The sequence below is a fragment of the Vipera ursinii genome (assembly GCF_947247035.1).
Source record: "Vipera ursinii genome assembly, chromosome: 2".
Classification (NCBI taxonomy): domain Eukaryota; kingdom Metazoa; phylum Chordata; class Lepidosauria; order Squamata; family Viperidae; genus Vipera; species Vipera ursinii.
This window is the reverse complement of record NC_139513.1, coordinates 64,579,545-64,594,268: the sequence shown is the minus strand read 5'-3', so window position 1 is coordinate 64,594,268 and position 14,724 is coordinate 64,579,545. Positions and strand designations below refer to the sequence as shown.

Here is a 14,724-nt window from a genome sequence, read left to right as displayed (position 1 = left end):
CCAGATTGAGCAGGCATTTCTCCTTCCCTCCTGGAAACCAGAATTTCAATGTTGCCAGAAAAGGGGGGGGGGGTTAAAGAGCCCAACTTTCTCCTTAATTAGAGAGAAGGCCTCTTAAATGGACCAGAAATCCAGCATGGGTGTGGGTATAGCAGAGGGGGAGTTGAGCCAGGAAGACTACAGAGAGGCAGGGGGAGAGTTTTCAGTTCAAAGGCAAGTAACTCAGCAGCAGTCCCAGAGTGATAAAAGCCTTGGCGCTGCAAAACCTGCTGAGAGAAAGAGCCAAATGTTCGAGGGAAAGAGCCCAACTAACGTCTGCAAAGAAGTGACCAAAGCAAGACTATTCTGTGCAGCAGCCCAAGCGCAATATTTTACAAACCAACTCTAGGAGGAGAAGATTGTGAGTGCTGGAGAGGAGAGAGAAGCCCATTATGCAAATCAACAGCAGAAGCAGGAAAGGGATTTTTAAGTGTAAATGGTTAGCATTTGGCTACAAGAGATGAAGATCCCCTACTCAAAGAATTAGGAAATATTCTTTAAAGAAAAACGTAGAGCGAAAGGATACAGAGATTAGAACACAGATATGAAGTAATTGTAAGCTTATAGTAATGGGAAGTTGCTAGATTAAGATAGGTTGTAAGAAATTAAGTAGGAAATAAGTGTTAAACATAGAATTTCTCTGAAAGAGAGAGAACAACAATGTTGTACAACCTCCTCTAAGAGAGCGGGAAAGTGACAATAAAGGAAATGTTTTCTCATTAGGAAGCTATGCAACTCAAGTTATTTTCCTTCCCATATTTACAAGCATGATGTAATTTTTTCAAGTTAAAAAGAAGCTTTTTATTCTAAAACAGCTGGTAACAATGCTAGTGACATTGTATGGAAAGTTTCAACTTTTCCAGAAAACTAACAATTATTTATTAAAGCAGTATGCCATCGTAAGATTTTATAAGGGTCAGAACATTCCATCTGAAATTACATAAATTTGCCCTATACTTGTTAAAAAACTAAAAATTATAGCTCAGGCATGTGATGGGGAGTATTCCCAAGGATATCTGCAAATGTAGTCAGTATATTAATAGAACTGTAGTACACTTCTGCAAGCAATTTTGATTACTGTACAAATCCAGCTGAAATTTTGATGGCTTTTTCAAAATATTAAACATTGTGGGGTTCTTGGAAGCAACTGACTTGTTGCTGCCAGAAATTAGATACTGGATATTTGGTGGTTTTTTAAAATGTTTAATACAAAGAAAGCTCTTCTTTAATCTGCCAACTAATGTTCTGTATTAAGAGGCAGTATATCTATCAAAGACCACTGTGCCATCCTGATTTAGTTTCATTACCCATGGTTTTTTTGTATCTGAAATTGGCATACAAAGATCAGATAGTATTATTCATGGAAAAGGGTTCTGTATATTCCCAGTTCATTTTCTTGTGTGTGGTTTTTGGAGTGTTCTGCATTTTACACATGCACAAGATGAGACATGGTTTTTCGCACATGTGTAATGAATGTTACTTTGAGCTCTCATTACTTGTGAACATATTATTTGCAGTTGTTAGCCTAGAACTAAACCCTTATGAACAACAAGAGCTACCTGTATATTTACAAAAGGTATTACAAATAGTGAAAGATTTTAAAAAAACAACTCAGATATCCAGTTGGGATCTCGCGGCAATGCAGACGCAGGAAGACAGGACTCCGTCTTTCGTGTCTAGTTTCGCCCCGCTGGGGGACCCTGGAAAGGGTCAAAAGTTGCCCTGTAGAGGCAGCAAGCAAGGAGGAGACTCTCGTTGATCGTGGGGGGGGGATGGCAGCCCCTCCGTTTGATCCAAGGAAGCCCTCCAAACCGGTGGAGGAAAGACTGGCAGCATTTGTGTAGCCAGTCCGAAGCCGCGGACAAGGGAAGTCAACAAGCACTACCAAGCAACTTTACAGCAATGTGGATGAAACTGGGTGAGACGTGATCCTTTCTTTATGATGTTAAGCTCTCTTCCTGAAAATATACCCAAATATACCCGATGAAAGTGGGAAAGGGAATTTCCACTCCACTCCCTCACAAAAGAAAAGTGGTAAATTAATACTTTGGGACACTGGCGACCTATAAGACTTATCTGGAATTAAAATATATTTACAGCTTGAACATTTGGGGATCAAAAGTGTTTTAAAGATCTATCTATCTATCTATCTATCTATCTATCTATCTATCTATCTATTTAAAAAGACTTGAAAAGTCTTTAACAATGTAAGTTTTGGATCTAAAAACTGGAAAGTGGCATTGATGACATCTAGTGGTGAACTATGGCACTACAACTTATTTATGCCTAAAAGAAATCTGGCAAGATTATTAAGAATCACAGTTGAGAAAAAAAGGAATAGGCTTGGGGGCTGCTTATCTATGTGGCAGAGAGAATAAACATTTTAAATTTGGCCTGTCTGAATTTTGAACATAAATACTGACTTTCAGAACTGTATTATGGATTTTTTTTTCTTGTAGAAGAAATATATGGAAAACTTTGTATTATAAATCTTGATTGTTAAAGAATCCTCAAAGATTCTTCTTTCTCCCTGGACAGAAAGGATATATTTTTTATTGGACAGAAAAACTTGAACTTTACTTATATTTGCTTAGGGGAGATTCAGGAACAGACAGTCAGTTGGATAAATCTATAAATGCTACTTACAAAAATAAAATAAAATAAAATGGATGTTTCATACTCAGCGTTAAATAGTAAAACATCATCTTTAACATGTTCCCAGCAGCCTTAACTTGCCATATTATCAAGAAAATACTGATGAAACACAGAAAGAAATTCTCTCCATGCTGAAATTAATACAAAAACAATTATTCTAGCTTGTGAGCAGGTTACTAATAACACAAAGGAGATAAAAGAACAATTTTCTAATTCAAATCTACAAACTCAGAAAACAACTACAGAGAAGGAACCAGCAACCCAGAAAATAGAAGGAAAACTAGAGAATGCTGATACAAACACTGATGATCTAAAGGAGGAAACAAATGACCAGACTCAGATAAATGAAAACTCAGAAGATATAATGATAATATTGGAAATGGAAAAGACATTTTATAAACCAAGATTTCAGAACATACTGGATGACAAGGAAGGAAAGCCAAATTGTTTCTCTTGTTCCAAATAATATATATAAAAATAGAGGAAGAATTATTTGATGATCCAAATACACTGACCTGGAAAGTTAGTTGGCAAAGAAAGAAAGCTAGAGTAAGACTGAAGGAAACAGAAGCTTTGACCTATTAGAGGGGGTGCTATATTATTGATTAGAGGTTTGAATATAGTTAAGAATAGGTTGTTATAAATAGAAGCATTATTATAACTAGATAGCTAGGATTTGTAATCAGAATATTATATCTTGGTATGAAAAGGGAAATAAGAATATGTTAAGAACTTTGAATAAGCTAAAAGACTATGTCAAGTATTAAAGCATTTGGCCTCTTTCTATTGGCTTTCAAGTTACAATACATTTAAAAACAATTGAAAAATGTTTTGTAGGGTGTTTACACAGAAGCATGTCTTAATAAATAGATATGCTAATATAATTTGAGGGTTTAAAGAAAAAGAATAAAAATACTAGAGTGTCTTGACTAGGATTACAAAATCTATTGGTATTTTTGTACAAAGACAGGTTTGCATAGTTCTATTGATGAAGGCAGGACTGATCACTGGATCTTCAGGCTCCTTCTTATAAGCTTGAAGGCCAGCGTTGACATATAGATTGTTTACATTAGAGATCCCTCAAAAAGCAGATCATTTCTTTAATAAATCAGTTTGATAAACTAAGACACATATATGTAATAGGTCTTCCCAAATTTTAGAAATCAAATATTTTAAAGTGGTGTTGATGTTCTGACATTAGCTTAAATTGCATATCTTTAGAATCAAGACTCTTGTAGCTGCCCCAAAGATAAGTTGGTTGATACTTATAAAGGAGATAGACAGGAAATAACAGAGTACAGTTTAGATTAAGAAGTTGAAAAGGCATCTTAAAAGAGGATAATGGCAATTTATTTCCATATTCTTCCAAGAAATGTCAGGACAGTACCTAGAAAGTTATCAGGAGGTAAACATGACTTGAAATAGACATTAACTTATCCTTATAGAAGCAAGCTTGGATTTTAATGTGGCGTTCTTTCTTCAAAAGTCTCTTGTACCCTGCTTAATCTGTGAAATTTAAATATTTGCATTAAAGTTATTTAAAAACACATTGTAGGTATTTCCTCTCAATTTACTTATTTAATGGAATATTTCCCAAGTTCAAAATTTTAATGCATCCTAAGATACATATTTTAATTTATCGATACCTTATTTAATCTTGGAAGTGCATTACAAAATCTGGAATAAAAAGTTAAAGGATAACTAACTTATGATCTCCCATTCATGGATTACTGCCTTGTTGTGGCGAAGGGGATTGCGTAATTCAATGAAGCTATGAGCTATGCCATGCAGGGCCAACCAAGACGGACAGGTCATAGCAGAGAGTTCTGACAAAACGTGATCCACTGGAGAAGGAAATGGCAACCAACTCCAGTATCTTTGCCATGAAAACCCTAAGGACAGTACCAAAAGGAAAGAAGATATGATGCTGGAAGATGAGTCCCTCAGGTCGGAAGGCGTCCAATATGCTACTGGGGAAGAGCAGAGGGCTAGTACTAGTAGCGCCAGAAAGAATAAAGCGACTGGGCCAAAGCCAAAAGAACGCTCAGCTGTAGATGTATCTGGTGGTGAAATGAAAGTCCGATGCTGTAAAGATTTTTTCTCCATAGGAACCTGGAATGTAAGATCCATGAATCAAGGAAAGCTGGATGTGGTCAAACAAGAGATGACAACACTGAACATGGACATCTTAGGAATCAGCGAGCTAAAATGGACAGGAATGGGTCAATTTAATTCAGATAACCATCAGGTATACTACTGCGGGCAAGAATCCCTCAGAAGAAATGGAGTAGCCTTCATAGTCAATAAAAGAGTAAGAAAAGCAATACTGGGATACAATCCCCAAAATGACAGAATGATCTCAGTTCGAATCCAAGACAAACCATTCAATATCACAGTAGTCCAAGTCTATGCCCCAACCACCAGTGCTGAAGAGGATGAAATTGACCGGTACTATGAAGCCCTACAGCACCTTATAGAACTAACACCCAAAAATGATGTCCTTATCATCATGGGGGACTGGAATGCTAAAGTAGGAAGCCAAAAGATAACTGGAATAACAGGCAAATTTGGCCTTGGAGTACAAAATGAAGCAGGGCAAAGGTTGATAGAATTTTGTCAAGAGAATACGATGGTGATAGCAAACACTCTTTTCCAACAACCCAAGAGACGGCTCTACACATGGACATCACCAGACCGTCAACACAGAAATCAGATTGACTATGTGCTCTGCAGCCAAAGATGGAGAAGCTCTATACAGTCAGTAAAAACAAGACCAGGAGCTGACTATGGCTCAGACCATGAGCTTCTTGTTGCAAAATTTAGGCTTAAACTGAAGAAAGTAGGGAAAAGCACTAGGCCACTCAGGTATGAACTATATCATATCCCTGTTGAATATACAGTAGAGGTGACAAATAGATTTAAGGAATTAGATCTGATAGACAGAGTGTTGTGATTCAGGGTCAGCCTGTGGGTTTGGCAGTTGGGTCGGATGACTCAGACGAGGGGGAGGAGGGGGGTGTTGAAGAACTTGCTGATGATGGCTTTGAGGCTCCGCAGAGCCCCCAGCCAGGCCCCTCCCACCTGGTGGAGACCCAGCTGTGTGAGCCTGACAGCGTGGATGAAGATGAACCACAGCTGGCCCTGTTCAAGGACGCCCGACGCAGGAGGCAGTCAATTAGGAGTAGACAGAGGAAGGCAATGGGGCTCCTCGGAAGGAGGCACAGAGAAGCCACGCCCTGAACTCTTTATAAAGGGAGTGTGTGGGGAAGGCTGGTTTGCTGAAAGCAACCGTTCAGATAGTGTTTCAAAGCTCCTGTATCTTGGTTCGTGTCTTGTTTGTTTTTGTAGTAAATAATTTGGCAGACGTAAATCCAGCCTCTTGCCGTTTGTAAAGGGGTTGCCTTTTCTGCAGGGCCGGTAGCAGGCTGGTACAGAACACAGAGTGCCTGAAGAACCATGGATGGAGGTTCGCAACATTCTACAAGAAGTAGCAACTAAAACCATCCCAAAGAAAAAGAAATGCAAGAAAGCAAAATGGCTGTCTGAGGAAGCTTTGCAAATAGCTGAGGACAGGAGGGAAGCAAAAGGCAAGGGAGAAAAAGATACACCCAACTGAATGCAGAATTCCAGAGAATAGCTAGAAGTGATAAGAATACCTTCTTAAATGAACAGTGCAAAGAAATAGAAAACAAAAGAATAGGGAGGACCAGAGATCTCTTCAAGAAAATTGAAGGGATGAAGGGAACGTTTCATGCAAAAATGGGCATGATAAAGGACCAAAATGGCAGCGACCTAAAAGAGGCAGAAGAGATTAAGAAGAGGTGGCAAAATTACACAAAAGAAATATACAAGAACGAGCTTAACGTCCCCTATAACCATGATGAGGTGGTCACTGACCTCGAGCCAGACATCCTAGAATGTGAAGTGAAATGGGCCTTACGAAAGCTGAGCAACAATAAAGCTAGTGGAGGTGACAGTATTCCAGCTGAGCTATTCAAAATATTAAAAGATAATATTTGGGAGGAGTTTGATCCTGTGACACCGGATGAAGTGGACAGGATCATGGGGAAATTAAGTGCCGCCACGTGTTTGTTGGACCCGTGCCCCTTGTGGCTGGTTTATGCAGCTCGGGAGGTGACACAAGGCTGGCTCCTGGCAGTTATTAATGCTTCCTTGAGTGAGGGGTGCTTCCCTGCCGCCTTGAAGGAGGCGGTAGTGAGGTCCCTCCTCAAGAAACCTGCCTTGGATCCAGCTATTTTAAATAACTTTCGTCCTGTCTCCAACCTTCGCTTTCTTGCGAAGGTTGTTGAGAGCGTGGTGGCACGGCAGCTCCCTTTGGTCCTGGAGGAAACTGAGTATCTGGATCCGTACCAATCGGGTTTCAGGCCCGGGTACAGCACAGAGACGGCATTGGTCGCGCTGGTGGATGATCTCTGGCAGGCCCGGGATAGGGGTTATTCCTCTGTCCTGATCCTATTAGATCTCTCAGCGGCTTTTGATACCATCGACCATGGTATCTTACTGCGACATCTTGGGGGGTTGGGAGTGGGAGGCACCATTTTACAGTGGTTCTCCTCATACCTCTCGGGCCGTTCACAGATGGCAGGAGGGCAGAGGTCAACCCCGAGGTCCCTTAGTTGTGGGGTGCCCCAGGGGTTGATCCTCTCTCCCTTCCTGTTCAACATCTATATGAAGCCACTGAGAGATCATCCGTGGTTTCGGGGTGAGGTATCATCAATATGCTGATGATACCCAGCTTTTCATCTCTACCCCGAACCAACCCAATGATGCCTTCGACGTGATGTCCCGTTGCCTGGAAGCAGTATGAATCTGGATGGGGAAGAACAGGCTCCAGCTCAACCCGGCCAAGACTGAGTGGCTCTACGTACCGGCATCTTGTTTAGTCCAAGAGATTCCGTCTTTGGTTATGGGAGGAGAGGTGTTACCTCCCGTTGATAGGGCGTGCAACTTAGGCATCCTCCTGGATACACAACTCAGTTTTGAAGACCATATAGGAGTTGTGGCCAGGGGGGCTTTTGCCCAGGTTCGCCTGGTGCGCCAGTTGTGCCCCTATTTGGACCGAGATGCTCTACGTACAGTCACTCATGCACTCGTTACCTCCCATATAGATTACTGCAATGCTCTCTACATGGGGCTGCCCTTAAAGACCACCTGGAGGCTCCAGCTGATGCAGAATGCAGCCGCACGGGTTGTGATGGGAGCATTCTGATACTCCCATATTACACCCCTCCTGCATGAGCTACATTGGTTACCGGTTGTCCTCCGGGTGAGATTTAAGGTGCTGGTTCTTAGCTATAAAGCCCTACATGGCTTAGGCCCGGGATATTTGCAGGACCGTCTGCTGCCAGGAACGACCTCCCATCGCCCGGTGCGCTCACACAGGGAGGGCCTCCTCAGGGTGCCGTCGGCTAGACAATGTAGGCTGGCGACCCCCAGGGGGAGGGCATTCTCTGTGGGAGCGCCGGCGCTGTGGAATCAACTTCCCCTTGAGCTCCGGATGGCCCCAGATCTCCAGTCCTTTCGTCGCGGCCTTAAAACATTTCTCTTCCATCAGGCTGACCTGGACTGACGATAGGGATTTTTAAATACAATATTTTTAATATTTTATCATTTTATCATTGGGGTTTGTTAGTTTAATCTTTTTTAACATTTGTATTATTGTGTTTTATTGTTGTTAGCTGCCCTGAGTCCTTTGGGAAATAGGGCGGCATATAAGTCCCAAAAATAAATAAATAAATAAATAAATAAATAAATAAAAGACAATGCAGTAAAAGTGCTACACTCAATTTGCCAGCAAATTTGGAAAACTCAACAGTGGCCACAGGATTGGAAAAGATCAGTTTACATTCCAATTCCAAAGAAAGGCAGTGCCAAAGAATGTTCAAACTATCGCACCATTGCACTCATTTCTCATGCTAGTAAAGTTATGCTTAAAATCCTACAAGCTAGACTCCAGCAGTACGTGGATCGATAACTGCCAGAAGTACAGGCAGGATTTTGAAGAGGTAGAGGAACTAGAGATCAAATTGCCAACATACACTGGATCATGGAGAAAACTAGGGAGTTCCAGAAAAACATCTACTTCTGCTTCATTGATTATGCTAAAGCATTTGATTGTGTGGATCATAACAAACTGTGGCAAGTTCTTAAAGAGATGGGAGTACCAGACCATCTTATTTGTCTCTTGAGAAACCTATATGCGGGTTAAGAAGCAACAGTGAGAACTGGACACGGAACCACTGATTGGTTCAAAATTGGGAAAGGAGTCCGGCAAGGCTGTATACTGTCGCCCTGCCTGTTTAACTTATATGCAGAGCACATCATGAGAAAGGCAGGGCTAGATGAATCAAAAGTTGGAATTAAGATTGCCGGGAGAAATATCAACTACCTAAGATATGCAGATGATACCACTCTAATGGCAGAAAGTGAAGAGGAACTAAAGAGCCTCTTGTTGCAAGTGAAGGAGAGTGCAAAAGTTGGGTTGACACTAAATATTAAGAAAACCAAGATCATGGCATCCGGCCCTCTCAATTCCTGGCAAATAGATGCGGAAGAAATGAAGGTAGCTACAGATTTTATTTTCCTGGGCTCCAAGATCACCGCAGACGGGGATTGCAGCCAAGAAATTAAAAAACGCTTGCTCCTGGGGAAGAAAGCCATGACAAATCTAGACAGCACATTAAAAAGCAGAGACATCACCCTGCCAACAAAAGAGCGTATAGTCAAGACTATTGTTCTGTACCAGCCTGCTACCGGCCCTGCAGAAAAGGCAACCCCTTTATAAATGGCAAGAGGCTGGAATGACGTCTGCCAAATTTATTACTACAAAAAACAAACAAGACTCGAACCAAGATTCAGGAGCTTTGAAACACTATCTGAGCGGTTGCTTTCAGCAACTGCCGAACCCATAGGCTGACCCTGAATCACAACAACTATTGTCTTCCCAGTTGCAATGTATGGTTGTGAAAGTTGGACCATAAGAAAGCTTGAGCGCCAAAGAATTGAAGCCTTTGAACTATGGTGCTGGAGAAGACTCCTGCAAGTCCCTTGGACTGCAAAGTGATTAAACCAGTCAGTCCTAGAGATCAACCCTGACTGCTCTTTAGAAGGCCAGAACCTGAAGTTGAAACTCAAATACTTTGGCTACCTTATGAGAAGGAAGGACTCACTCGAAAAGAGCTAATGCTGGGAAAGGTTGAGGGCAATAGAAGAAAGGGACGACAGAGAATGAGGTGGCTGGATGGAGTCACTGAAGCAGTAAACATGAGCCTAAATGGACTCCAGAAGATGGTAGAGGACAGGAAGGCCTGGAGGAACATTGTCCATGGGGTCATGATGGGTCAGACATGACTTTGCAAGTAACAACAACAACATCTTATGATCTGCAGTTACTCAAAGAATCATATTCTATTATGCAGACAGATCAGTGTTCTTGAACATCCCTGGAATAAAATGTTTCAATGTACTTTCAGAGAACGAACATATACAACATAGACTAGAGCCAACCACTGCTTTTCTTTGCTTCCTTTCATTCTCAGTTTCAATGCACTGGGAAGCCCAAACCATGCACATATTTTTTAAAATAATAGCAATGGTGCTTATGTCACAAACTTTTTTTGCCATGAGATCAGGCTTTATGGCTCTAAAAAAAATCCCCTCAATGCATTAACTGACTAGATCATGAGATCTAAGCCTACATGTTTTTAATCAAATGGATGGCATAGCTAAAATAATCAGGATAAAGGAATCATATATGCCGTTTCATATAAAACATTAATGTGGCTATCCTAAATTCTTTTGTGTTGTCTAAAAATGTAAGGTGAAATTCTTGCTATTCCTATGTAAGGGATCAAATTTAGTTGTATTTTTGGAAAGGTATTTCTGAAAAATTGTTATGCAGCCCAATGGGCATTCTGTCCCTATTTGACAACCACAATCTCCTTATCAAAGATTGTAAAAGAAATGTTTTTTTTTCCTGTTACTAAACAAACTTTTCTATCCTGTTGTTTCTAGTGCATATGAATCATTCATAATTCATTCATTTAAAAATTTTCAGACACACTTCTTAAAGAAAATAAAAATTTCTTCAAGTAGTTTTCTGGCAGCCATATGGAAACAATTTCTCACTGCTTTCTTGAATTGTTTCTCAGCTTCTACAGCCTTGAATTAGCTGGTGGTTGCTCTCCAACTACTAACTACATATGACCCTGCTTAGCTAGGGATCAGCCAAGGCCAACTAGGAATTATCACTAGCTAGTCACTTAAGCAATATCACTATTAGGATTAGCTGTTAGATTGCTTTGGATGAACAGCATATTTCAAAATGCTATACCAGAAATTGTATGTTATATTTTGTTTCATAAGGTACAACAGACTTCAATGAACCATCCAGGGTTTGCACTGGCTTTGTGCCATCCATTATTAAGGTTCAAATTTAACCACATATTGGGCTTAGACATCTAGAGTTAGCTAGAAGTTTTGGCTCAGATACAGGCAGTGATGAAAAACACATGAGCAATAACAAGTTTTCTTAGTGTTATTCTTCAGTGCTCAGATAGACTAATCCACAGAAGGAGTTTATTCAAGTATTACTCAGGGTGCCAGGAAGAAAAGGACCTTTAAAGGGATTTTTAACCTCTTTAAAATATTTACTGCTAATTTTATAAGCTTAATGTTTTATAAATTATCAAGGTGGAAATCATTTTCTTAGGTGGAACAATTTTTAAGGGACTTGACAAATTTGCAAGGTAGGTGGTTTTTTTTTACTTTTTATTAATACATCAATGTTGTAATGAAGCAAATATTCTTTGGTCATTATTAATGATGTACCGGTACTTTAAATATCATTCAATGTTTTACAGCACATATTAGAAAACAATGCACTATAATTTAGCTGCTTTTATACTATGAACAGAAAAATATGTGTTTATTCAGAATTAAATCCTATTGAATTAAAGAGAACTTTCTGCCAAGCAAGTGAATTGCAGACTCGATATTAGTATTTAGCCATATTTTCAGCAATTCACAATCTCCCCATCTTTTAGAGTTTCCTAAGGGATGAAAGAGAATGGAGGACTGTATAGAATGTCTCCCCTATTCTGTCAGCTGAGTCCTCTACTACATAAAGAACAGAAAAGTAGAAATGGATTGAGCTTCCTATAATTAGCATTTAGAAAGTCGCTATTAGGTGAAGAAGTAATAGGTATTACAAATCATTGTGTTTAATTCATTATTCTGTTTGGACTGTTTGATTAGATCAAACAGAATAGTTGCGTATCTGATGAAAACCATTTAGGGTGTAATTCTATAACACCTAGGAGTGTCATTGAATTGAAATGGGCTTACTTCTAAATAAAGTAATCCTAGCAGAAATTCCTCATATTTCATGTATATTCAATGTCATTTGATTTTATAAAATTCTGTGTATACTCAGCACATATAAATATGTGGATTCACAAATATGCATGCTTTTAAAGTAAAGGTATAGGAATACTGGCAAAACTAGGCAGGAAAGCATTCTGCCTTATGCTCCATGAAGATGAAGTCATTAGAATTTCAAATCAAGCAGCCCAACTCTCTGATTTAATGTAAATAATAAAGTTAAATAACATTATTTCTGGCCATGCTGGCATCCTGAATCAAAGCACTTTCTAGTGACTTGCTTTGCAAAAATAAAATTTTCAGAAACTTTTATCCTGGCAGCTAGTGAATTTAAATGGAATACTTTTTCTTATTATTGAGATTATTATTTATTATTATATATTATTTAAATAAGAAATTATAACCAGGGCTTAGTTAAAGTTTAATATTATTAAAAATCATTAATGATTTTCTTCAAAACAGAGTTTTATTTCTTATAATCTTGGCAGCCATTAATATTTGAATGGTCTGTTGGATATAAAGGATCACTATACACAGTACAAGGCGCATAGGCTATTATTTTATAATACTGAATGTACATTTTGAGACAATTTAATAATAATCCTTTTTTTAAGTTAAGCAACCTGCTGCCTTTCAGTTATCTAGAAGTTGAATGGCCACAGTAAAGCACAAGCACTTAGATTAGACTAAATTACTCATGAGGAACCCATTCTTTGCCCTACCCCCTGCTAAATATGCAGTCATGGACAAACTTGAGATAGTATTAAAGTCAAATATCAAATGGATCTAATACAAATGAGAATATGTTAATATAGCAGTGTCTTCAGAGATTTGGAAGAGAAGGAGATGAGAATGTCACTATGGGTCAGAGAGGGTGCCAAGATAACAGAAACAGTTGTTAAAAGTGAACTTGGGTCAGGCAACTTATATCACTGCAGATGTGTCAGCCTTAAAACTGCCATAACAGTTTTTGCTGTGGTTACAACCATGATATGGCAGCAATCTTCCTTAACCAGTTAATTCTAAATAATGCAGTGTAAGACAGTTCATGAAAAGGCACTGACACAGAATTCTTCCCCTCTCTGCTTTCATTTTACTGGCTCAGAAAAATTCAGGGCTTTATTAGATAATTTAATACTTCCGAACAACAATGCAATGCATTTTTTTTGGTCAGGAGCGTAGATGCAGTATCCTGTAAAGGCATGAAAGAAATGCCTAGATCCAGCCATTATGCTGCTATTCTAAAACTGTCTTTTAAAATGCTATCAATATTTTAAGATATATATAGCCGGAATATATACTTGAAAATTATTTCAAGTATTTTAGAGACATTAGGCATCTAGTTTCACAAAATGCAGTTTTTATATAAGAACTCACATGTGCACCCTCACACCTGCTTTAATTAGGCCAAGCCAAATTATAGAGAACACAGAATTACATTGCTGATCAAGTTATAGAAAATTTAATGTAATCTCTTTTGTTGCAAAAATCAAATCGCTATTCTACTATTTATTTTAAATAATTACATCTTAATTATTTCTCACCTCAATTTAAAGCTCATATTCAGATTACTAAGAAATCATATATATTGGATTATTATACAATCATTTTATCTTCATCTGTTGTGACTTGGATGAAGTATTTTCTGTTCTCCATGACTTTATTTAGCTGCATTTCTATATTATCCAATAATGGAATCTATCTAGTTTTGTACAAAATGTCCAGGTTACATCCATCTTAGATCCCTGAAGGAACTAGCTAATGGTCTAAGTACTTTAATCTATTAGCTTTTGATAAGTTCTGTAGAATGGCAAAATGCTAGGTGACTGGAATAGAAAAATATTCCTGTTTTGGAATATTTGGAGGGGGAAGGAAATGAAGAGATAGAAAAATTACAAACAAATCAATCTAACACTGATACTTGGAAAAATTCTATGCTCTCTTTATGAGCAGTTCATAAAGAGATAGATCTACAAGCACCTTAAAAGCAATGTAGTATTTATATTAGAAGACAGCATGGATTTAAAAATAAAACATTATTATTATTTTTTGCTTGCTGACACATCATTTCTGGATTCTTAACTCAGTGTGGGAATGTTACAGAAGCACTTTCTTTTCTTTGCAAGCTCTGCCAGAAACAAGAAAGGAAACTGTAGCGCTTTTTTCCAGATTTAACTCCTTTCAATTTAGCTATATAGATATGACAAATAAATAAAAATAGTATTATAGAATTATATTCTGCCTTTGGTACCCTGTAAACTAAACTATATAAGTAGATGGTGTTCTGAGAGAATTACTGGGGGGGAATGATTACAACTGGGCTCCTGTTCAATTATCTTTCAGCAATGTGCTTCTTTATATACACAACAGACTGGACTCCGATTGGGATAGGAACTGCTCCAAGCTTTTCTAAGCTTTTGTAGCTTCATAGCCTTATTTCCCGTCCAGGTTTCTACAATGTTTCATTTCTAAAGGCCAAACTGATCATTTTGGCAATACAGACTGAGTACTGTACTCTGCAACCATCAAATCCTTTTCATTTGAAATGTTAAGTTTCTAAAAGATTTCTAGTGTTCCATATAATTTGCAGAAATAAAACATTTTAGCCACCTTAGTTCTCAAGTAAAA

General features: G+C 38.7%; 1 protein-coding gene across 1 annotated transcript in view; it reads right to left on the bottom strand.

Moving 5' to 3' along the window:
- Nucleotides 1-14,724, bottom strand: part of CENPP (centromere protein P) — a 174,040-nt gene that overhangs the window by 60,173 nt on the left and 99,143 nt on the right. The window lies entirely within an intron of this gene.